At 46.1% G+C, this 25480-nt stretch overlaps 1 protein-coding gene across 9 annotated transcripts in view; it reads right to left on the reverse strand.

The window, feature by feature from the left end:
* ARID1B (AT-rich interaction domain 1B) overlaps window positions 1-25480 on the reverse strand; it is a 2758190-nt gene that overhangs the window by 1758813 nt on the left and 973897 nt on the right. The window lies entirely within an intron of this gene.

A 25480-nucleotide genomic window follows, 5' to 3' on the forward strand; every position in this document is an offset into this window, starting at 1 on the left:
TGTGTAGTGAGCACTTTGAACTCCCAAGTGCTTCACAGAAGTTTATAAATGCAGAGCCATGAAAATAAAAAATAATTTTTTTTTCCTCAAAAATGATTTTTTAGCCCTCTATTTTTTATTTTCCCAAGGTTACCAGAATAAATTGGACTCCAAAAGTTGTTGTCCAGTTTGTCCTGAGTACGCTGGTACCCCATATGTGGGGGGGAACCACTGTTTGGGCACACGGCAGGGCTCAGAAGGGAAGGAGCGCCATTTGACTTTTTGAATGGACAATTAGCTCCAATCATTAGTGGACACCATGTCGTGTTTGGAGAGCCCCTGGGTGCCTAAACTTTGGAGCTCCCCCACAAATGACCCCATTTTGGAAACTAGACCCCCTAAGGAACTTATCTAGATGCATAGTGAGCACTTTGACCCCCTAGGTGCTTCACAGAAGTTTATAACGCAGAGCCGTGAAAATAAAAAGTCATTTTTTTCCTCAAAAAATTATTTCTTAGCCCGCTATTTTTTATTTTCACAATGGTAACAGGAGAAATTGGACCCCAAAAGTTGTTGTCCAGTTTGTCCTGAGTACGCTGGTACCCCCTATGTGGGGGGAACCACTGTTGGGGCACACGTCGGGGCTCAGAAGAGAAGTAGTGACGTTTTGAAATGCTGACTTCGATGGAATGGTCTGCGGGCGTCATGTTACATTTGCAGAGCGCCCCTGATGTGCCTAAACAGTAGAAACTCCCCACAAGTGACCCCATTTTGGAAACTAGACCCCCCAAGGAACTTATCTAGATGTGTGGTGAGCACTTTGTACCCCCAAGTGCTTCACAGACATTTATCACGCCGAGCCATGAAACTAAAAAATATTTTTTTCCTCAAAAATGATTTTTAGCCTGCAATGTTTTATTTTCCCAAGGCTAACAGGAGAAATTAGACCCCCAAGTTGTTATGTTTGGGCACACGTCGGGGCTCGGAATGGAGGGAGCACTGCTTGACTTTTTGAATGCAAAATTGGCTGGAATAAATGGTGGCGCCATGTCGCATTTGGAGACCCTATGATGTGCCTAAATAGTGGAAACCACTCAATTCTAACTCCAACCCTAACTCCAACACACTACTAACCCTAATCCCATCCCTAACCCCAACACCCCCCCAACCCTAATCCCAACTCTAACCCCAACCCACCCTAACCCTAATTCCAACCCTAACTCTAATGGAAACATAAAAATATTTTCTTTATTTTATTATCTGTCCCTACCTATGGGGGTGATAAAGGGGGATTTACTTTTTTTATTTTGATCACTGTGAGAGTTTATCACAGTGATCAAAATGAATCTGCCAGCCAGCAGAGACATGCACACTGCGCATGCGCCTGCCATTTTGCAAGATGGTGGCACCCATGAAGGATCCGGGAGGGACACTGGGACGGACACAGGGACATAGGAGGTACCGGGTGGAGGGGGTCGGAAGGTGGGGGTGAGCAGAGGGAAGGGGAGGGGGAGCAGATGGTGACAGCGGCGGCAGATCGCCGCCGTCAGTCGGTAGGGGGGGTCGAATCTCAGTCTTCAGCCATGGCAGATGCTATTGCAGCATCGGCCATGGCTGGATTGTAATATTTCACCAAATTTCATTGGTGAAATATTACAAATTGCTCTAATTGGTTGTTAAAAGTGAAACCGCCAATCAGAGCGATCGTAGCCACGGGGGGGCTAAGCCACCCCCCCGGGGTGAAGTACAAAGGGTCCTGTATGTGCGAGTTGGGTGACCTTTCAGTGACCCTGTCATCCGACCCGCAGGGGAGCTATCAATTCATGACGCCACATAGGCATCATGGGTCGGATTGGTACCGACTTTCATGACGCCTACCTGGCGTCAAAGGTCGGGAAGGGGTTAAAGGACACATGAAAACTTATTATTTTGTGATCGCTATTACCCAAGTGACCACCAACCCTTATATTCGATGTGCGGTCTGGCCTGTTGATTAACATTAGGTCTAGCAGTGCTCCCCCTCTTGTTGGGTCCAGAACCAGTTGTGAAAGTTAATTGTCTCTCATAGTTGTCAAAAACCTATTACCTTTGATGGAACTTCAGCTTTCTGTTCTCCAATGTATTTCAGGGTAGTTGAAGTCCCCCATAATAATGACTTCTCCTTGAGTCGCTGCTTCATATATTTGCTTTATGAGGATATTCTCTGTTGCTTCCATTATTTTTGGAGATTTATAACAAACCCCTATCAGTAATTTATTATTTTTCCCCCCTCCCCTTATCTCCACCCACAGGGACTCTACATTTTCATTAGATTCACATATATTATCAAGCAGGATCAGTTGTAAGGATGATTTTATATACACACACACACCCCCCTCGCTTATTTGTAAGGTCATTTCTGTACAGACTATAGCCCTGTAAATTAATCGCCCAGTCATGGCTCTCGTCCAGCCATGTCTCAGATATCCCCACCATGTCATAATTATGTTCCAACAAAATTAATTCTAATTCCTCCATTTTGTTGGCGAGGCTTCTGGCATTAGTATACATGCACTTTATGTATCTCTCTGTACCTCTATTCTTTCCTAAAATCTTAAATGTTCTAACACCCCCCCATGCCACCCCCACCCCCAATTTCTTTGTTTGTGCTCAGGTCTCTATCTGCACTATCTTCCTCTCCTATATAACGAATACCCTCTCCCCAATCCCTAGTTTAAACACTCCAGCCTTCAAGCCATTTTCTCCCCCAGCACAGCTGCACCCTTCCCATTCAGGTAAAGCCCATCTCTAGCGTAGAATCTGTAGCCAACTGAGAAGTTGGCCCAGTTCTCCAGAAACCCAAACCCCTCCTTCCTACACCAATTCCTGAGCCACTTATCTCCCTAATCTCCCGTTGCCTCTCTGGTGTGACGCGTAGTACAGGCAGTGTTTCAGAGAACACCACCTTGGAGGTCCTTGCTTTAAGCTTGTGGCCTAATTCCGCTCGTCCCCCTTCCCGCTCCCTCACTCAACCCAATGGGAAGGCCCCTGCTATTAGCCCCAGACAGCCCTGTGTGCGGCACTTGTGATTGGCTAAGCATTTTGGGACAAGGAGGCATGGTCTGTTGGAGAAGACGCACCATTTTTTACAGATTTAAAAAATTTACTATGGGGGTGCTGTTTTGCAGTTTGCCTCAGGCAGCTAGGTTCACCCCTGCCTAAAGTATATAATAATAATCTTTTTAATAATATAGCGGCAACATATTTGGCAGTGCTTTACAGTTTGCACACATTATCGGCACTGTCCCCGATTGGGGCTCACAATCTAAATTCCCTATCATTATATCTTTGGAATGTGGGAGGAAACAAGAGTACATGAAGGAAACCCACACAAACACGGGGAGAACATGCAAACTCTTTGCAGATGTTGTCCTTGGTGGGATTTGAACCCAGGACTCCAGCGCGGCAAGGCTGCAGTGCTAACCACTGAGCCACTGTGTTTTGAAGTATATTCAAAACATGTTGCATAAAATGAAAACCTACATGTTCCCAAAATATATAGTGCAAATACATGCAAAATGTTTTACTAACTAAGGAAAATACACATGAAAACCTCTATTAAAGAATATACATTGGGACTTAAAGCTCTGAAAACAAGAGAAACTCTTGTTAACTTAAAAATATTAAATATGAATACATGGTTTTTCATTTTAGTATAATGGACAACATATTAATGCAAGCTGAAAGCTTACAATTAGCTTCCATTCCACATCTTGGTTGTCTCTGGCACTTAGAAAAAGAATTTAATTTTAATTATTGTACACTGAAAATATGTTTGGTAGATGCCTTGAAATACAAAATAAATGCAGCAAATAGAATTTGTTTATTAACCCCTTACCTACAATTGACGTAATATTCCGTCCATGTGACCCTGGACCTAATTACCATGGACGGAATATTACGTCACCGCGATCAGCGGCGCCCACGTGGTGCGCGCCGCTGATCGCGGCCGAGTGTCAGCTAATTATCATAGCTGACACCCGGCACAATGTGTCAGGGGCGGTCACGGACCGCCCCCCGACACGTTAACCCCTTGTACACCGCGATCAAACATGATCGCGGTGTACCAGGGGTTAAAGGGAAGCATCGGCAGGGAGGGGGCTCCCTCCGTGCTTCCCTGAGCCCCCCACGGCAGCGCAATGTGCAGCGCTGCTGCGGGGGGCTCCTTTCCTGCAGGTCCCTGGATCCAATATGGCGACGGGGACCTACGGGGGCCTGCAGGAAGCTGGCTTCCTCAGTGCCTGCAAAGCGCAGGCATGAGGAAGCCTGTGCAGTGCCTGTGACAGATCGCTGATCTGTCACAGTGATCTGTGATGTGACAGATCAGCGATCTGTCACAGGACAGTTATGTCCCCCCTGGGACATTGTAATAAAGTAAAAAAAAAAAAAAAAAAAAAAAAAAGTGTAAATATAATTTTAAAAAAAATCGCTAAATAAATTAAAAAAAAAAAAAAATATTCCCCAATAAATTCATTTTTTGGAAATAAAAAAAAAAAAAACAATAAAAGTACACGTATTTGGTATCGCCGCGTCCGTAACGACCCGCCCTATAAAACTGTCCCAATAGTTAACCCCTTAAGTGAGTGCCTTAAAAAATAAAAATAAAAAACGAAGCAAAAAATAATGATTTATTATCATACCGCCGAAAGAAAAGTGCAATAACGCGCGATCAAAAAGACGCATATAAATATCCATGGTACCGCTGAAAACGTCATCTTGTCCCGCAAAAAACGAGCCACCAAACAGCATCATCAGCGAAAAAATAAAAAAGTTATAGCTCGCAGAATAAAGCGATGCAAAAATAATTATTTTTTATATAAAATTGTTTTCATTGCATGAAAGCGCCAAAACATAAAAAACGACCGAAATGAGGTATCGCTGTAACCGTACTGACCCGAAGAATAAAACTGCCTTATAAATTTTACCGCACCCGGAACGCTGGTTTTTGTATATTCTGCGTCCCAAAAAACGAAATAAAAAGCGATCAAAAAATGTCACATGCCCGAACATGATACCAATAAAAGCGTCAACTCGTCCCGCAAAAAATAAGACCTCACATGACTCAGTGGGTCAAAATATGGAAAAATTATAGCTCTCAATATGTGGTGATGCAAAAACTATTTTTACAATAAAAAGCGTCTTTTAGCGTGCGACAGCCGCCAAACATAAAAACCGCCATGAATAGTAAATCAAACCCCCCGTTATCACCCCCTTAGTTAGGGAAAAATAATAAAATTAAAAAAATGTATTTATTTCCATTTTCCCATTAGGGTTAGGGCTAGGGTTAGGGTTGGAGTTAGAATTGGGGGTTTCCACTATTTGCGCACATCAGGTGCTCTCCAAACGCAACATGGTGTCTGATCTCAATTCCAGCCAATTCTGCGTTGAAAAAGTCAAATGGTGCTCCTTCCCTTCCAAGCTCTGCCATGCACCCAAACAGTGTTTTACCCCCTCATATGGGGTATCAGCCTACTCAGGACAATTCGCAAAACAACTTTTGGGGTCCTATTTCTCCTGTTGCCCTTAGGAAAATAAAAATTTTGGGGCAAAAATATCGTTCAAAGTTCTCACCACACATCTAGATAAGTTCCTTGTGGGGTCTAGTTTCCAAAATGGTGTCATTTGTGGGTGGTTTCCACTGTTTTGGTACCTCAGGGGCTTTCCAAACGCGACATGGTGTCCGATCTCAATTCCAGCCAAAAAAGTCAAATGGCGCTGCTTCCCTTCCGAGCTCTGCCATGTGCCCAAATAGTCATTTACACCCACATATGGGGTATCAGCGTACTCAGGACAAATTGCACAATAACTTTTAGGGTCCTGTTACCCTTGGGAAAATAAAAATTGGGGTGAAAAGATCATTTTGTGGAAAAAATATGATTTTTTAATTGTACCGCTGTACATTATAAACTTCTGTGAAGCCCTTGTGGGTTCAAAGTTCTCACCACATATCTGTCACGTCGCAGCCAGACTCAGGGCCTGCTGTTCCGGCGTCAGCCACTAGGAGGCGCCGGACGTCACTGCCAGACTCAGGGCCTGCAGTTCCGGTCTTGGCCACTCGGAGGCGCCGGACCGTCACGTCGCCGTCGGACTCAGGGACGGCTATTCCTGCCTCAGCCACTGGGAGGCGCCGTGGTTCGCCCCAGGGTGAGGGTGGTGGCAGAGAGGGGGCTCCTGCGCAGGCATCTAGTGGGCGCAGGCTCCGCCCCTCTGTCAGTCATGTAGGGCTTACTGCATGTCCATCTGGCCTGGTCCGGGGGCGGTCCTGGTTACATCATCGGGCCGGGAACCTGTGAGGGAGGACCTGATCCCTCAAATACCTGGGGACTGGTCTTGCAAGCTGCCGGATATATTCTTGGTTCCCCTGCGTGTTACTGTGTGAATTGCTATAGTGTATACTCTGACCTCAGCCTGGATTCTTGACCATTCTATTGCCTGCCGTTTTTGTACCTCCGCCTCTCTTCTGACTTTTTGACGCTGACCTTTGCTTGGATTCCTGACTCTCCTTCTGCCTGCTGATTCTGTACCTCGCTGCCCTCCTGGTTTTACTGACCCTGGCCTGGACTTTTGACTCTCCTTCTGTCTGCTGATTTCGTGCCTCTGTGGCGCCTTGGTCTCAGACTCCTGCATCCTGACCTTGATTACGGGTTTTAGTTTTGACCCCCTTGGTGGCCGTCCTGCTCTGGTCCACTGCTAATCTAGACAGCTACCTCCTGGGCCTTGCTACAATTCCAGATCCCTGTATAGGGGTTAAGGGTCTTGGGGTTACTCTGGGTGCTGTCCCCACTGCAGCCCAGATTCGCAGAAGGCCGTCACATTATATCCGGCCAAAAAAGAACTGCTTTTTGTGTATATTTCAATCATATATAAAAGGAGTCTCCTGATTTTTTTTTTCCCTGAGCTGATTACCTGGCCTACACCTGCTCCAGTGCACAGTCTGAAGGAATACTCCCATCTTCCTATACCATCATGCTGCAGCCTGGAGGCTTCAAGGGAAATGCTGAGCGTCAGAAATCCACATTCCTGGGACGTCTGCCTCTGGGCAGCTCTGGTCGTGCTGTCCCAGAGGCTCAGGTATTGCCCGCAAATGCGGCTAAACTTTTGTTACCCGTTTCTCTCTTATTTTCAAAGAAATCTTTGTGTGTGAAGGCCTATGTGGATTGTGGTTCCGCAGGCAACTTCATAGATTTTTTGCTTGCAAGGAAACTTGGTGTACCTCTTTTAAGGCTTAATTCCCCTATTCAAACCATGGTGATTAATGGTACATCCATTATCCAGGGTGGAGTGGAATTTGTTACTACAGAGATTGTTATGTCAGTGGGGGCATTACACACAGAACATGTCATTTTTTGTTATTTCCAATTTATCACATGCAGTTGTGTTAGGTATGCCATGGTTGCGCCAGCATAATCCTATTATTGACTGGCACCAAGGGGATATCGTGCGCTGGAGTCCACAGTGTCAGAATCACTGTATGTCGCTGTCAGTGAACCAAATTAAAATTAAAACACCCTTTATACCATACGCATTCAGGGACTATGAGGACGTCTTTTCCATAGTGGAGTCTGAGAAATTACCGCCTCATAGAGAGTATGACTGTCCTATAGACTTGGTTCCAAGTGCTCGTCTCCCTAAGGGGAGATTATTTAACCTCTCTGGTCCTGAGCGTGTAGCCATGAAGGACTACATAGCGGACAGCTTGCAAAAAGGTTTTATTAGACCCTCCACTTCACCTGTAGGGGCTGGGTTTTTCTTTGTAGAGAAAAAAGATGGTGGACTCAGACCGTGTATTGATTATCGTGAGCTGAACGCGATTACTGTGAAAAATCAGTATCCGCTTCCACTCATCCCTGATCTGTTTAATCAGCTACTAGGAGCCCGTCGGTTCACTAAGCTTGATCTCCGGGGGGCTTACAATCTGGTTCGCATAAGAAATGGGGATGAGTGGAAAACAGCCTTTAACACACCTCTTGGTCATTTTGAGTACCTTGTGATGCCGTTTGGGTTGAGTAACGCGCCCGCCGTGTTCCAACACTTTGTGAATGATATATTCAGGGATATTTGTGGGGTATATGTAGTGGTTTATTTGGATGACATCCTGATTTACTCCGCTGATGTTCTTACACATGTGCAACATGTCCGTTCTGTACTCCAGAGACTGAGAGAACATTCTCTATACGCCAAGTTGGAGAAATGTGTTTTTATGGCTGAGGAGGTACAATTTTTGGGGTACATGATTTCTGCTAAGGGGTTTCGCATGGATCCTGCCAAGATCCGACCCATTAGAGAATGGGTACAACCTAAAACTCTAAAAGCGCTGCAGCGATTCTTGGGATTTACTAATTACTACCGTAAATTCATCAAAGGCTTCTCTGAGATCGCCAAACCGCTCACGGATCTGACCCGGAAGGGGGCTGACGTGGTTAATTGGAAGCCAGAGGCACTTCAGGCATTTTCTGTTTTAAATGAGTGTTTTTCTGCCAACCCAATATTAATTCAGCCTGATCTAGATCGCCCCTTTGTGGTAGAGGTTGATGCCTTTGAGGTTGGGGTAGGTGCAGTGCTTTCCCAAGGCACTGCCTCTCTCTCAACTCCGTCCATGTGCCTTCTTTTCCCGAAAATTCTCCCCTACTGAGAAAAATTATGATATAGGGAATCGGGAATTGTTGGCCATAAAGTGGGCCTTCGAAGAATGGCGCCACTTTCTCGAAGGTGCTAAACACAAGGTTACCGTGATCACAGATCACAAGAACCTGACCTACTTGGAGTCAGCTAAAAGACTGAATCCTAGGCAGGCCAGGTGGGCCTTATTCTTCTCAAGGTTTAACTTTGTGATCACGTTTCGTCCAGGGACGAAAAATGTAAGGTCTGATGCCCTCTCTCGAAGTTTCTGCCCCTCACAGGCTGAGGACTCAGAACCAGTCCCAATACTGGCCAATGGGATCTTCGTGTCGGCCGTGTCTCTGGACCTTCTGGAGGAGATCCGTAGATCCTCAGAACAAGTCCCGGACACGACGCCCCCCCAGAAATTGTTCGTTCCAGCCCCGTTGCGTCTACAAGTTATGAAAGAGTCGCATGACTCTGTCCTGGCAGGCCATCCTGGTGTTAATAATACAGCCAGACTAGTGACCAGGAATTTTTGGTGGCCGACGGTGGTTAAGGACTGCAAGGATTACGTACTGGCTTGCGAAACTTGTGCTCGTGCTAAGTCCCCCCATAATCGGCCTGCCGGCTGGCTCCAGTCCTTGCCTGCCCCAGAGAGTCCATGGACCCACATCGCCATGGACTTCATTACTGACCTGCCACCCTCAGAAGGGAAGACATATCTGGGTGGTGGTAGACAGGTTCAGTAAGCAGTGTCATTTTGTTCCCCTGTCTGGACTACCTAATGCAGAAACGCTGAGTAAATTGTTCGTCATTCATGTAATACGACTGCATGGCGCCCCGGTGAATATCGTGTCCGACCGAGGAACCCAGTTCGTTTCTAAATTCTGGAGGGCGTTCTGCAAACGGATTGGCGTTGAATTATCCTTCTCCTCCGCTTACCACCCTGAGACCAATGGTCAAACTGAGCGCACTAACCAGGGCCTAGAGCAGTATCTCCACTGTTATGTTTCGGAAAATCAATCTGATTGGGTGGAACATCTCCCATTAGCCGAATTCGCCCTAAATAACCAATACCAAGAATCCATCAAAACCACCCCGTTCTTCTGTAATCTTGGTTTACATCCACGTTTTGGTTCATTTTCGGCTAAGATGTCGGACCTCCCGGGGGTAGAGAAATCCATACATCACTTAAGGACCATCTGGTCAGAGGTGAACTCAAACTTGAAAGGCTCCCAAGTCAGACAGGCTTCGGCGGCAAATAAACGGCGGTCCAAGGGGCCGCACCTGGGAGTTGGGGACAAAGTTTGGCTGTCTACCAAGAACATTAAACTTAAGGTACCGTCTGCCAAACTGGGCCCCAGATTTATTGGTCCCTATGAGATTTTGGAGGTAATTAACCCGGTAGCCTTTCGCTTAAAGCTCCCTCAGTCCTTCAAAATACCCAACGTTTTCCACAAATCCCTCCTAAAAACGTACCGCTCCCCAATTCAACCTGTCCAGTCCCCTCCTCCTCCAGTTTTGGTCAAGGGTACCTTGGAGTACGAAGTCCAAGGTATCCTTGATTCCCGTTTAGTGAGAGGGTCCGTGCAATAATTAGTGCATTGGAAGGGCTACGGCCAAGAGGAGAGGTCCTGGGTCCCCGCTGGTGACATCCATGCCAAGGGGTTAATTAGAAGATTTCACCTCCTTCACCCTGACAAACCGGGTTTTGAGGGTCCGGAGGCCCCTCTTAGAAGGGGGGGTACTGTCACGTCGCAGCCAGACTCAGGGCCTGCTGTTCCGGCGTTGGCCACTAGGAGGCGCCGGACGTCACTGCCAGACTCAGGGCCTGCAGTTCCGGTCTCGGCCACTCGGGGGCGCCGGACCGTCACGTCGCCGTCGGACTCAGGGATGGCTATTCCTGCCTCAGCCACTGGGAGGCGCCGTGGTTCGCCCCAGGGTGAGGGTGGTGGCAGAGAGGGGGCTCCTGTGCAGGCATCTGGTGGGCGCAGGCTCCGCCCCTCTGTCAGTCATGTAGGGCTTACTGCATGTCCATCTGGCCTGGTCCGGGGGCGGTCCTGGTTACATCATTGGGCCGAGAACCTGTGAGGGAGGACCTGATCCCTCAAATACCTGGGGACTGGTCTTGCAAGCCGCCGGATATATTCTTGGTTCCCCTGCGTGTTACTGTGTGAATTGCTATAGTGCAGGGTTTCCCAACTCCAGTCCTCAAGGCACACCAACAGATCATGTTTTCAGGATTTCCTTTGTATTGCACAGGTGAAGCAATTATCACCTGAGCAATACTAAGGAAATCCTGAAAACATGATCTGTTGGTGTGCCTTGAGGACTGGAGTTGGGAAACCCTGCTATAGTGTATACTCTGACCTCAGCCTGGATTCTTGACCATTCTATTGCCTGCCGTTTTTGTACCTCCGCCTCTCTTCCGACTTTTTGACGCTGACCTTTGCTTGGATTCCTGACTCTCCTTCTGCCTGCTGATTCTGTACCTCGCTGCCCTCCTGGTTTTACTGACCCTGGCCTGGACTTTTGACTCTCCTGTCTGCTGATTTCGTGCCTCTGCGGCGCCCTGGTCTCAGACTCCTGCATCCTGACCTTGATTACGGGTTTTAGTTTTGACCCCCTTGGTGGCCGTCCTGCTCTGGTCCACTGCTAATCTAGACAGCTACCTCCTGGGCCTTGCTACAATTCCAGATCCCTGTCTCGGGGTTACTCGGGGTGCTGTCCCCACTGCAGCCCAGATTCGCAGACGGCCGTCACAATATCTAGATAAGTTCCTTAGGGGGTCTAGTTTCAAAAATGGGGTCACTTGTGGGGGGTTTCCACTGTTTAGGTACATCAGGGGCTCTCCAAACGAGACATGGCGTCCGATCAGAATTCCAGCCAATTTTGCATTGTAAAAGTCAAACGGCGCTCCTTCTCTTCTGAGCTCTTCCATGCGCCGAAACAGTGGTTGCCCCCCACATATCAGGTATCAGCGTGCTCAGGACAAATTGCACAATAATTTTTACAGTCCAATTTCTCCTGTTACACTTGGTAAAATAAAAAAAATTGAACCTAAAGTACTTTTTTTGTGAAAAAAAGTTAAATGTTAATTTTTTTTAAATATTCAAAAAATTCCTGTGAAGCACCTGAAGGGTTAATAAACTCCTTGAATGTGGTTTTGAGCACCTTAAGGGGTACAGTTTTTAGAATGGTGTCACTTTTGGGTATTTTCTGTCATATAGACCCTTCAAAGTGACTTCAAATGTGATGTGGTCCGTAAAAATAAAATGGTGTTGCAAAAATGAGAGATCGCTGGTCAACTTTTAACCCTTATATCTTACTAACAAATAAAAATTTTGGTTCCAAAATTGTGCTGATGTAAAGTAAACATGTGGCAAATGTTACTTATTAAGTTTTTTGTGTGCCATATCTCTGTGATTTAAGGGCATAAAAATTCAAAGTTGGAAATTTTAGCCAAATTTCTGTTTTTTTCACAAATAAACGCAAGTTATATGAATGAAATTTTACCACTAACATGAAGTACAATATGTCACGAGAAACAATGTCAGAATCACCGGGATCCATGGAAGCGTTTCAGAGTTATTACCTCATAAAGGGACAGTGGTCAGAATTGTAAAAATTGGCCCGGGAGTTAACGTGCAAACCACCCTTCCCTTGGTAGTGAAGGGGTTAATAGTGATGCAAACCTGAAATGATAGAAAGAGGGTTCTAGTAAACACTTCTGGATCTGAGGTTAGCGGCATTAAGAGAAGCACAGACCGGATACTAGTTTAATATCTGGTAATATTTGTAACAACCAGGACGAAGAAGTGTGTGGTTGGGGAACAGCAGTAGCTCCAAATAGCAACAATGCAAACATATCAACAGAATATGCTATAAATGTCTAATAGCTAAGTATGTGTTTATTACAAAGGCGGACATACCATTGGTGCAACCGCAGGGGCCCAAAAAGTAGGGGGGCTCATTTCATTCTGCACAGCCACAGGCAGCTTCTATCACAAACTGGTGAATAACAATAAATCATTGGGCCCTTTTATGGTTCTTGCACAAAAGATCTCTTCTGTGTCTGCCCCACTTTATTACATACTAGCTGAAGAGCCCCGCATACGTTTTTTTGTCATTCTGTGTTTTCTTTTTGTGTTTCAGTCAGTGGGTGGTGTGAACACTGTCCGACCGACTTGTTCACATTTGTGCATGTCACGTGTTTTTAAAGTATATAGATACTGCATTCTTTCACACCACAAAACACTTTCAGTCTAGTCCTGAAGTTCGTCTACATGGAATCTGTGCACGTGAATGAGATCGGCCTCCTTACCAGACAAGGCCAATAGATAGGTTGTGCTTAATTTCTGGGAGGAAAAAAATCAAACCATTATTTCTAATCTCAACCCTTTTTATAGAAAATGTCATCATTGTTTAACACTTTCACTGGCATGAAAAAAAAAGGTCTTGAAGTTTTTGACTGGCATCATGTGGTTTATTCTAGGGCTCCCAGATAAAACGTCTCAATAGGAATCCTATAGTCATGTGTGCTCATTCCTGAGACAGGGGTCTTCTGCTTGTGCGATGTTGCTTGCTAGGCCGCTGTGCTGTAAGTAGAGTGCAGGATTTCATCTGGGAAATGAAGCACGGCTCCTAATCCGGTCCCAACATGCGTTCTAATACTAGGAAGGCACAGCTGTGTGATCATTACTGCAATTACCAAGCAGCAGTTACTGCTGACTTACTGGGCTTAACAATTTGTCAAGGGGGGATGCTGGCATGTCACGCAGAGAAAACTCCTAAGACGTGCTGGTTAACTCTTGCCAACATTTCAGGCTGTAATTCAGAGTATCAGATGGTAAAGCAATATATGGCTTCAATTTTTCGCCACAGATATACATATAAACAGTTATGCGACTAATCTTTAATACACAACCATTCATTTCTAATGACACAAACCAAGAAAAAGAACTTCTTTGTAAGCAAAGGTCTTTTATATATAGGTCAGGATTTTAAGGGAAATGTAAATCTGATGAAAAGACAGGAGCCGAACAGTGGCTTATACATAAATATGAAGCATAATAATAATAGTTTGCAAAGAGCAACTGTAAAAAAAGTATAATATACTTACATGAAACAAACTGGTCATTGAGAGGTTAAAAATAAAAAAACCTATTGGCAGCACTGTCACCAAACTACACAATAATGAATAGTGGCAATGCATAATTCCTGCTTACTTTCCATCATGCTACCATATGGTCAACTTGCAAAAGGAGAGAATTCCAATTTAGTAGTAATTTCCTATAGAGGGGAAAAATGTCTGACCTTGTGACCATGCTCAATTCTCTAATGACTTCCCAGCAGGGTTCATTTACCAAACATAGGCAAAAGGCCAGTCCAATCCTAATGGCTGGGGTCAGCATAAGTAGCCAGTGATGGATTCTGCTATTAAGCAGAGAAACAGTTCATCAATTACAGTAGATACTGACACTGAATAGAAATCCAGCCAGATCAGCATATACCAGGCAGGCAAACAACATGATGTGGGTTATTCCACAAACTCGTATCTGGAAAGGACACCACCTCTCGTATTAGATTATACCTCTGTAAGGGTCCCGTTACATTTAGCAATGCACCAGCAAGGTACTCAAACCACATTCAATAAGTGGAGACAACAAAAAGCAAAAAACACAAATATCCTGAACTAAAAAGTAAAAAATAAACTGCAAATAATGCATAAAGGTAAAAATAATAAGGGTATTTAGTAAACATTAGGTTTACTAAATACCCTTATTACCCTTATGCATTATTTGCAGTTTATTTTTTACTTTTTAGTTCAGGATATCTGTGTTTTTTGCCTTTTGTATTTTCTGGTTAATGGTCATGTGTTAATATGCACTTACATACACATTAACTTACTTTTTCAGTTCAGATAAGTTTTTTACACATTCAATACGTGTATTAACCCTTCAGATGCTTCACAGGAATTAATGGAATGTGGAAGGAAAAAAATGAACATTTAACTTTTTTTCACAAAAATTTTACTTAGGCTGGTTTCACATTCGCGCATTTTGCATGCAGCGCACGGCGCCACTAAGCCTCGCCCCCTGCCCGCCCCATCCGGTCATCGCCTCCTACTATTGCACACGACTGCATGCAATCTGCGCACCCTATCTTTAGCATAGGGTGCGCAGACCGTGCGCTGGCCATGCACTAGTAGGATTTTGTCGTGCGCTAGTAGGATTTTGGTGTGCGCTGCGCACTTTTGAAGGTGCGCTGAGCGCACCAAAATGCAACATGGTGTGTTCGGCGCACCTTCAAAAGTGCGCAGCGCACGCCAAAATCCTACTAGCGCACGGCCAGCGCATGGTCTGCGCACCCTATGCTAAAGATAGGGTGCGCAGATCGCATGCAGCCGTGTGCGATAGTAGGAGGCGATGACCGGATGCAGGGGGCGGGGCTTAGCGGTGCCGTGCGCTGCATGTAAAATGCGCGAATGTGAAACCAGCCTTAGACCCTATTTTTTTTTTTTATGTTTGCAACAGTAACCGGAAAAATTGGACCTCAAAATTTGTTATTTAATCGTTCCTCAGCATGCCGATAACCCACATGTGGGGGGAAACCACTGTTTAGGTACATGGCAGACCACAGAAGATAATATTTGATTTTTTGAATGTAACATTTGCTAGAATAATTAGCAGACACCATGTCACGTTTGGAGAACCCCTGATGTGCCTAAACAGTGCAAACTCCCTATAAGTGACACCATTTTGGAAACTAGACTCCTCAGGGAACTTATCTAGATGTGTAGTGAGCACCTTGAACCCTCAAGTGCTTCACAAACGTTTATAAAGTTGAGCCATGGGAAAAAAAAAATAAATCACATTTTCCCCACAAAAATGTCGGGTTTTTTTTGTTTTTTTTTTTGCCCCAAATTTTTCCTTTTTACAAGGGTAACACAAGTAATTGCAGCATACAATTCCACCACACAATATGTTGTGCAATTTTTCCTGAGTACACAGATACCCCTTATGTGGCAGCTACTGTTTTGGTACACAGCAAGGCTCTGAAAGAGAGCCATTTGACATTTTGGAAACTAGACCTCTAAGGAAACGTATCTAGATGTGTAGCGAGCACCTTGAACCCCAGGTGCTTCACAGATGTTTATAATGTTGAGACATGAAAAGAAAAAAACATAAAAATCAAATTTTCCCCACAAAAATGTTCCTTTGCCCAAAATTTTTCACAAGGGTAGCAGGAGAAAATGAACCCCAAAATTCATTGTGCAATTCCTCCTAAGTACACGAATATCCCATATGTGGTTGAAAACTACTTTTAATGCAGAGTGGAAAGCTCAGAAGGGAATAAGCTCTAAATTGGAGTTTAGATTTTGCTGGAGTGGTTTGATAGTGCCATGTCACATTAGAAGAGCTCCTGAGGTGCTAGAACAGCAGAATCCCCACATAAGTTACCTCATTTTACAAAGTACACTACTCAATTAATTTATCTATGGGTGCAGTGATCATATTGACACCACAAGTGTGTCACAGAATTTTATACCATTGGGCAGTAAAGGGAAAAAAAAAATCACATTTTCACAACCAAAATTTTGTTTTAGCCCCAGATTTTACATTTTCACACTGTGAAATGGGTAAAAATGGCAACAAAATTTGTCACACAATTTCTGCTGAATGTAGAAATGCCCAATATGTGGCTGTACAGTACTGCCTAGCCACACGGCGAGACTCGAGAGGGACGGAACGCTATTTGCCTCCTGAAGCACAGATTTTCCTAAGATAGTTCACAGACTCAATATACAGAGCCCTTAAGTGACAGAAGAATAGAATTACCTTTCAAGTGACCCCATTTTGCAAATTATACCACTTTGGGAATTGAATTTATCTAAAGGTGTATTGACGATTTTGACTCCATGGGTGTTTTCCAGAAACGAGCAGCATGTTGCTGAGTGAAAATTGCAAACTGCCATTGCAGTTTAAAGTATGTTGTAGTCACCAGTACATTGTAGTGCCTGGTATGTTATGGTGCCCAGCTCATGCTTCTGGAGACAAACAACCGTAAATTAGGTGAGCTGTCATTGCTACAGATGTGCCAAACATGTGGATGCTAAATGTGCTTTAGACACACTGTAGGGCTCAGAAAGGATTTAGGAGTGCAGAATTTGTTGAAATCCTTTTGGGATGCGAGGGGCTTTTACAAAGCTGTTGTACTACCAGTAATGTGGAATCCCCCTATATTTCCACTGACAGATGACGGACATTTTTAGCGAATTGAGTAGATGCTTTTGTTGGGAACATTTTACATAACATTTGGGATCATATTTATATGGCACTCTGCACTAAGCACTTACATCGGGGTTTAAATCTAAATCTCCAAGTGACGTGATTCAGATGAAACCTCCTAGGGAAGCACCACCTTAAATTGAGGCAGCAGAGTTACTCATTTAGTCTTCTGTTCAGCGTTGTCCTTTTCAGAAGTGCACAAAGCTGTGGTGGACAGCGTCTTTATGCATGCCCAAAAAGAAGCTCACCAGCGGATCACAGGTCAGACGGCATCCACAGTCCCTCCATCTCCGTTCTTAAAGGGAATTTTCCGCCAGGGGTTTGTTTGAATCATGTATTACAGAGATTTACACAGAAGCCCAGGTGTAAGCGCTCATGATAGTGTCCAAGATAATGTGAGCCAAGCCTTAAAAGGAGACTGAATGAAAAAAAATCAACAGAAGGTGAACAATTAGTTCAACATTGTTCCTCGTGTATTATAAGTGATTAGATGGCTTTATTCTTCGGGTCGGTGGATTACAGAGATTGGTGGACTATAGCGTTTTATGTTTGGCTGCTGTCACACACTAAAAAACGCTTTTCATTGCACATCCGCATATTTAAATGGCTATAATTTTTCCATATTTCGGGTGACAGTCTTGTAAGGGTTTGTCTTTTGAGGGACAAGTTGATACGATCATCACGCCGTATATATACGGCATTTTGAGTTAATTCAGCTCCCACAGAGCTGTTTGTGTACGGCACATGTCGGGAAGGGGTTAAAGGAAACCTGTCAGCAGAATTATGCTGCCCAAACCGTGATCACAGCTAATCTCTCAGTTACAAATAACTATGGGGGTAACTCATCAAGACTGACAAAGCGCACAATTGCACCATACCAGTCTCCCAGGAGTCGAAGGGACTGATTTAAGAGTTGCATGCCACATAATGAATTTGGTGCCTCTGTGCTGGAATAGCATTTTTGGAATACAAAAGATGGCATTCTTGATGGATATGACAAGCGGTAAAACGTTTGAGAATTTCGGCAGAGCCAATTAAAACTGGTTTGAAAATTCCAAAGGTCACAAAACTGCACAACCCAGTTTTATACCTAAAGTTTGTGACATAATAAGCTTTGAGGAATCAGCTCCTATATTTTTCCCCACCGCATTTCAGAGCAAAATTTTTCTTCCAGATAAATGTTAAAAATGAGACTAGCATGGAGCGAACAGTCTGCATTAGTGTTGAGCGATACCACCCGATATTGAAAAATATCAGATCGGATTGGATCGGCCGATCTAAAAAAAAGTTATCGAGTATCGCCGATTCCGATCACGGAAGTCCCATTCAAGTCAATGGAACAGAAATATTGGAATTGGAAAAAACCCTTTCTTTCCTTGTAGGTTAATTCTATATGAAGAAAAACAGCTAATAATAATGTAGAATGTATTGTGGGAGGTGTAGGAGACATTAAAGCCATAGAGGTTTAGCCCAATCAAATGGAATAGCAGGAATTATTATTTTTTTTAAAAGACGTTCGTAGTTACAAAGATATTGACTATGTTAACCTCTTTAATATTTTGTCAGATATGTATATTTCAGTACTTCCATGCTCTTCACCTTATTTTTTACTTCTCCCACACTTTCTCCTTCATCATCCTCAGCAGCATCTTTTTCATCAACTTCTTCTTCAACTTATTCATCTTCTTCTTCTTCACCTTCTTTCTATTCTTTTTTTTACATTCTTCATATTCTTTTTATTCAACTATTATTCTTCTTCATATTCTACTTCTTCTTCCTATTCTTCTTCTTCTTCGTCATATTCTTATTTGTGACAGGCATTTCTGTAGTTGCTATCTATAAAAGTTTGAAGATTACACCTTCCGTTCTGCCTGTCACAAAAGACAGCATTTGTCCGCGTTCAGTTTGGCCTGCAGCAGCAGGCATTTTTCAGGGGCACCACGAGGAGGAACGGACTCACCCCTATAAACTGCTTAGTCTTCTTCTGCTTATAATTTAGATAATATCATTTGCTCAGATTTTTAGTCTTATGCTTAATGTTCTTCTGCTTTTAGTTTTTATGCTTCTTGGTCTTCTGTCTCTTGTTGTTCTGCATCTTGGTGGTTGTCTTCATGTTCTTTGTCCTCTTGGTCATCTTCTTCAGGGTCATCTTTTCGGTATTCTTCAGTGTGGTCTTCAGGGTCATTGTCAGGGAGATCCAGAGTGAGAATCAAAAACCGTTTCCACAAGCTTGAACTTGGAAAAGAAGCAGAAGGTACAAGAAGGCTGAGGAACTGCCGAGAACCAGCTGACGGTACTGGAACCCGGATGGGTAGCAGAAGGAACAATAGCAAATGGAACTAGCGAGAACCAGCTGACGGTGCTGGAACCCGGAGGGGCAGCAGAAGGAACAAGAGCCAATGGCACAACCGTGGACCAGCTGACTGTGCTGGAACACGGTTACTAAGCAGGAGGTACCTGTGCTCCAAAGCACTACCAAGGACCAGCAGACGTTGCTGGAACTCGGATACTGAGGAGGCACCTAGGCCAAAGGCTCTGCCGAGAACCAGCTGACTGTGCTGGAATCCGGAGGGGCAGCAGAAGGAACAAGAGCCAATGGCACAACCGTGGACCAGCTGACGGTGCTGGAACACGGTTACTAAGCAGGAGGTACCCTTGCTCCAAAGCACTACCAAGGACCAGCAGACGTTGCTGGAACTCGGATACCGAAAAGGAGGCACGTAGGCCAAAGGCTGTGCCGAGAACCAGCTGACGGTGCTGGAACCCGGCTGGGTAGCACAAGGTACCCATAATCAACAAAGTTGCAAGGCCGCGAGCAGGACGCAGTTACCGAAACCCACAGTCCAACAGGGGGTGCTTGTCCTATTAGCACTACGGAACCAGCCTTTATTACCAAAACCCGCAGCCCACATAGGAAGCACCGAAACTGCAGGCACCATAGACTCGGCTAACCTGACCGCAACACGACAGGACAGCGTATTGGTGGCAAAGTGACATTCACACTACCCGGAAACAGCAGGCGCGCTGGAACCAGGCTGGGCAGGAGGGAGTACCCGTGCCAAAGACACTTCTGAGCAGCAACTGGCGATGTTGGAGCCCAGGGTCAATCATGCAGCAGGCTGAGGCCTACTTGGAGCAAGTAGAAAATAAGATGTAGTGTGATTTGGGAGGCAGCAGGAGACTTTGCCATCCACACAGCAGGGGAGCAGTTGGCGTTACTGAACCCCACTGACACAGGAGCGAGTGTTTCTATCTGTGCGGACGGCACATCCAAGCTACAACTGGCTGTGTTGAAGCCCAGGATCAATCATTGAGCAGGCTGAGGCCTACTTGAAGCAAGTTTGACATCGGTTGTACACTACTACTGATTGTAAACGTGCTCCGCTTAGGCCTCTGGCTCTACTGTCTCTAGTATTTCCCCTGGTCTCCAACCCCGCCAGTTGCTACTCTGAAGTGACGTCTGCACAATCCACACTTGTTCCTGGGTTACAGGGGCTCTGTAACGTCTGTGGATCCCCTGATGTGTGTCCGGCAAGGTCTCCTGCTCTGTCCACATTCCCACTGCTAGTAATGGACAGAGCTGGAGACATTGCTGGACACACATCAGGGGATCAACTGACGTGACTGAGCACCAGTAACACAGGAACAAGTGTGGATAGTGCAGACACCACTTCAGAGCAGCAACTGGTGGGGTTGGAGGCCAGGGGAAATACTAGAGACAGTGGAGCCAGAGGCCTAAGTGGAGCATGGTTAAAAATCAGTAGTAGTGTGACTGTGTAGGCAGCAGGAGACATTGCTGTCCACACAGCAGGGGAACAGCTGGCATTACTGAACCCCACTAAGACAGGAGCTAGTGTGTTATTCTCTGTGAAGACGGCACTTCTGAACACCAACTGGCGTTGTTGGAGCCCAGGATCAATCATGCAGCAGGAGGAGGCCAACTTGCAGCAGGTTTTATATAGGTTGTAGACTACTACTGATTGTAACCGTGCTCCACTATGGCCTCTGGCTCCACTGTCTCTAGTATTTTCCCTGGCCTCCAACCCCGCCAGTTTCAGCTCTGAACTGGCGTCTGCACAATCCACACTTGTTCCTGTGTTACTGGGGCTCAGTCACGTCAGTTGATCCCCTGATGTGTGTCCGGCAAGGTCTCCTGCTCTGTCCTCATTCACACTACTTGTAATGGGAATGTGGACAGAGGAGACTTTGCCGTCCACACAGCAGGGGAGCAGCTGGCGTTACTGAACCCCACTAACACAGGAGCTAGTGTTTTTCTCTGTACAGACGACACTTCTGAGCGACAACTGGCTGTGTTGAAGCCCAGGGATTATAGTTCAGGTGGTAGAAACATGAATACTACAGGAGACCTGGATACTGTTGCCAACCAATTATTTATTCGGGAAGAGGACTGGCAAATTCTGGCGAGATCCAGGCCTTGTTCATTTTCAGAAAAGTAAGCCGGTCAATGTTATTGGAAGATAGTCGCGTGCGACGTTCTGTTAGTACACCACCTGCGGCACTAAAGACGCGTTCCGATAATACACTGGCAGCAGGACAAGCCAGCACCTCCAATGCATACTGGCTAAGCTTAGAGACCCAAAACTTGAAGGGGGAAGAGCCATCTGGGAGTACACTGACAGGGCAAGACATGTAGTCTGTCACCATCTGATGGAAACGTTGCCTCCTGCTGACTGGAGCCATCTGTGATGGTGTAAATAATTGTGGCGGACACACAAAACTTTGCCACATTTGGGCCATAGTGGTCTTGCTTTGTGCTGAGGCGCTGCCTCTGCTCCCTCTTTGTGCCGAGTTTCCTCCACTGCCTCGACACACAGAGCTGCTTTGTAAAGCACTAGCACCACTGCTGTCAGGTGGAATGGAAAACATGATGGACTGCACCAGTGTGTTTTGGCCACAGTTTACGCTCCCGGTTCAACGGTGGTATGAGGCTTTGTAAGTTGTCCCGGTAGCGAGGATCTAGGAGGGTGTACACCCAATAATCAGTCGTGTTGAGAATGTGGGCGATGCGGCGGTCGTTTCTCAGGCACTGCAGCATGAAATCAACCATGTGCTGCAGACTCCCAACTGCCAAAGAAACGCTGTCCCCTGCTTGAGGCGTCATCTCTGCCTGCTCTGCATCACCCCACCCTCGCTGTACATACCGACTAGATCATTGTGTACCTCCCTCCTCTGGAGAGATGTCTTCCTCCTCCTCACAAAGTGTCCCCTGCCTAGGCCTTTGTGAGGAACCACGTAGCGCAGGCTGTCAGAAGCAGATGGCATTTGGGACTCTTCATCCTCCACCTCTTCCAAAACCTCCTCCCTTAGTGCTTGCAGTGTTTTTTGAAGCAGGCAGATAAGGGGGACAGTCATGCTGACTAGTGCATCATCTGCACTCGCCATCCGCGTGGAATCATCGAAGGCACGCAAAATGAGGCAGATGTCCTTCATAGAGGCCCACTCAGTGGGGCTGAAGTGTGACCGGCGCACATTGTGACTTGTTTGCGCCTGATGCAGCTGGTACTCCATGACTGCTGCCTGCTGCTCACACAACCGCTCCAACATATGTAATGTTGAATTCCACCTGGTGGGTAGGTCACATATGATGCGATGTTCCGGAAGGCGTAATCGGCGCTGCAGAGCAGCAAGGCGCGATCTTGCCGTGCTGGAACGCCGCAAGTGAGCGCACTCTATGCTGACCTTGTGCAGCAGTGCATCAAGATCCGGATAGTCCCTCAGAAAGCTCTGCACGACCAAGTTCAGCACATGTGCCAGACATGGAATGTGAGTGAGGTTGCCTAGGCCAAGAGCTGCCACCAGATTTCGGCCATTGTCACACACTACCAAGCCCGGCTGGAGATTAGCTGGCACAAACAACACATTGCTCTCCTGCTTGATGGGATTCCAGAGCTCCTGCGCTGTGTGGCTTCGATTCCCCAAAGAAGTTAATTTGAGTACTGCCTGTTGACCTTTGGCCACGGCTGTGCTCATATCGGTCGTAACAGGCTCCTGCTGCGCTGTTTCTGAGGAACTTGAGTAGGAGGAGGAGTGTACAGACTGGATTCCTGCAATCCGTGGAGTTGGCATAACACGTACAGCGCCACTCTCCAGATCTGTACCGGGCTCCACAACATTGACCCAATGGGCAGTGATTGAAAAGGTATCGTCCCTGTCCATGGTTACTGGTCCACGCATCGGTGGTCAGGTGGACCTTGCTACTGACGGCATTTAGTAGCGCATGTTTTATTTTTCCCTCCACATGTTTTTGCAGGGCAGGGAAGGCTCGCCTGCGGAAATAAAAGCGGCTGGGCACGGTGTATTGTGGGACTGCCAATGCCATGAAGTCTCGGAAGGTGTCAGTCTCCACCAGCCTGAATGAGAGCATTTCAAGTGCCAGTAGTTTGGCAATGCCAGCATTCAGAGCCTGTGCTCGGGGATGGTTTGCCAAGTATGGTCGCCTTTTATCCCATGCCTGTGCTACCGATGGCTGTTTTGTGGCCTGGCAGTGTGAGGATGACTGGGAACGTGGTGCTGTGGGTAGAATGTCACAGGGTCTCCGGACAACAGTGCCAGAGGTTCTTCCTTGGCGATCCTGTGAGGAAGCCGAACCAGATGTGTTTGAGCTGGAGGAAGAGGCCCCAACACGAGCTGAAGAGGTGATAGGTGGTGCTGTACGTTGGCCTACGTCTTCAGTGTGTCTGTGTAACTCCACCTCGTGCTTGGTCCGCACATGTTTCCACATATTTGTGGTATTGAGGTTGCTGACATTTTTCCCTCTTTTGACTTTCTGATGACACAGCTTGCATTTGACAAAGCAAATGTCATCTGCAACTGTGTCAAAAAAGGACCACGCACTGCAAGTCTTGGGAGCGCCCGTTTTGCCTTTTGAAAGAGGAATGCTCCTAACGGGTGCCGAAGTGGAGGTTACAGGCAACCAAGTCTGCCCCCTCCCTCTCCCTCCTGTTTTGGCCATTTGGGGAATCTCTTCCTCAGAGCTGCTCCCACCACCTTCCTGTTCCTCACACCATGATGGGTCAAGGACCTCATCTACACTCCCCTCTTCAAGCACCTGCTTCTCCCGGGTTGTCTCGCCAGCACCGTACGCACCAGAAAGTGGCACCTGAGTCTCATCATCATCTGATGTGTACTAAGGTGTGCTGACCATAGGCACTGGCCCACCCGCCTCTTCATATTCAGAGGGATAAAGCAGTTGCGCATCACTGCATACTCCCTCTTCTTCACATTCTTGAATGCTGCTTGGCTGGCCCCCTCTTTCCAAGCCAACAGATTCAGAGAACAAAAGTAGAGACTGTGATGGCTCCTGTCCAGGGCTCTCTGACTGCCTGGGCACTTTGGCAGGTGGTGAAGAGACAGATGGTTGCTCTTCGGTGCTCTGGCCCTGAGATGACGTGGAAGTCATTGAAGTCGATGCGTTGGCTGCCATTCATCCGACAACTGCTTCAATTTGTTCCTCCCGCAGCAGTGGGGTACGGTGAGGTCCTACAAAGCTGCGCATAAATGACTGTTGCCTGGTAAAACTGGGGGATGCTGACTCACTGGTGCCCGCAGCAGGCACAGAATCCCCACGTCCTCTCCCTGCAGAATCCCCACGTCCTCTCCCTGCAGAATTCCCACATCCTCTCCCTGCTGAAACTCCACGCCCACGTGCCTTACTCCCTGCCTTCTTCATCTTGCTAGACTGATAAAGATAGGCAGAAAAGTACAAAGGAGGGGCTTAGTGTGCTTATTCCTGAACAGCTGGTAACAGGTATAAGAAACACTAATTTTATGAAGTGTGTGTGTGTGGACTACACTTTAATAGGAGCTAATGTGGCCTACACAACTGTCAAATGTAGTGTTTGGTGAACTTTATTTTGTTTGTTTGTTTTTTTTTTTAAAAAAAAAAACTAAAAGGATGTGACCAAAGATTTGAAAGTGATAGTATCACAAACTTTTTGGAGCTATTACAATGCAGGCAGGTAACATACAATGCAAAAGATGAGGCTCCAAAAAAATTGGGTAATACTAATCTGGCTTCAGCTGAAGGGCACAAGGCAGAAAAAAGGCTCCTCTATCTACTCCTATATAGTGTTTGCAACCAACCAATGTAGATGGATATGGATGGATGCACACTAATAAGAGAATAAAAAATGAGCTGCTATAAAAGAAAAATGTGTGAGGCAGTGATGCACGCTAGGCGGCCTACAACCAGACGTAGCTGCAGGACACACTACTCAGCATGAGCTGCGCTCACACACAGTCAGAGGCCTCTCAGACAGCCGTGAACAGTGCAGATAAGTGGGCACTAGCACTGAAAGGCTGCAGAAAGGCTCCGCTGTCTACTACTATTGTTTGCAACCAACGTATATGGATACGGATGGAAGCACACTAGATAGAATTTATGAAAAATAAGCAGCAATAAAAGAAAAATATGTATGAGGCAGCAGTGACGCACGCTGGGCGGCCTATAACCAGACGTGGCTGAAGGACACACTACTCAGCGTGAGCTGCACTCACACAGCCCTTGCAGACAGCTGTGAACACTGCTGCTAGGCAAAAGAAAGCTACAG

The sequence above is a fragment of the Dendrobates tinctorius genome, unplaced genomic scaffold, assembly GCF_039654945.1.
Source record: "Dendrobates tinctorius isolate UK_male_01 unplaced genomic scaffold, ASM3965494v1 ptg000087l, whole genome shotgun sequence".
In the NCBI taxonomy this organism is placed as follows: Eukaryota; Metazoa; Chordata; class Amphibia; order Anura; family Dendrobatidae; genus Dendrobates; species Dendrobates tinctorius.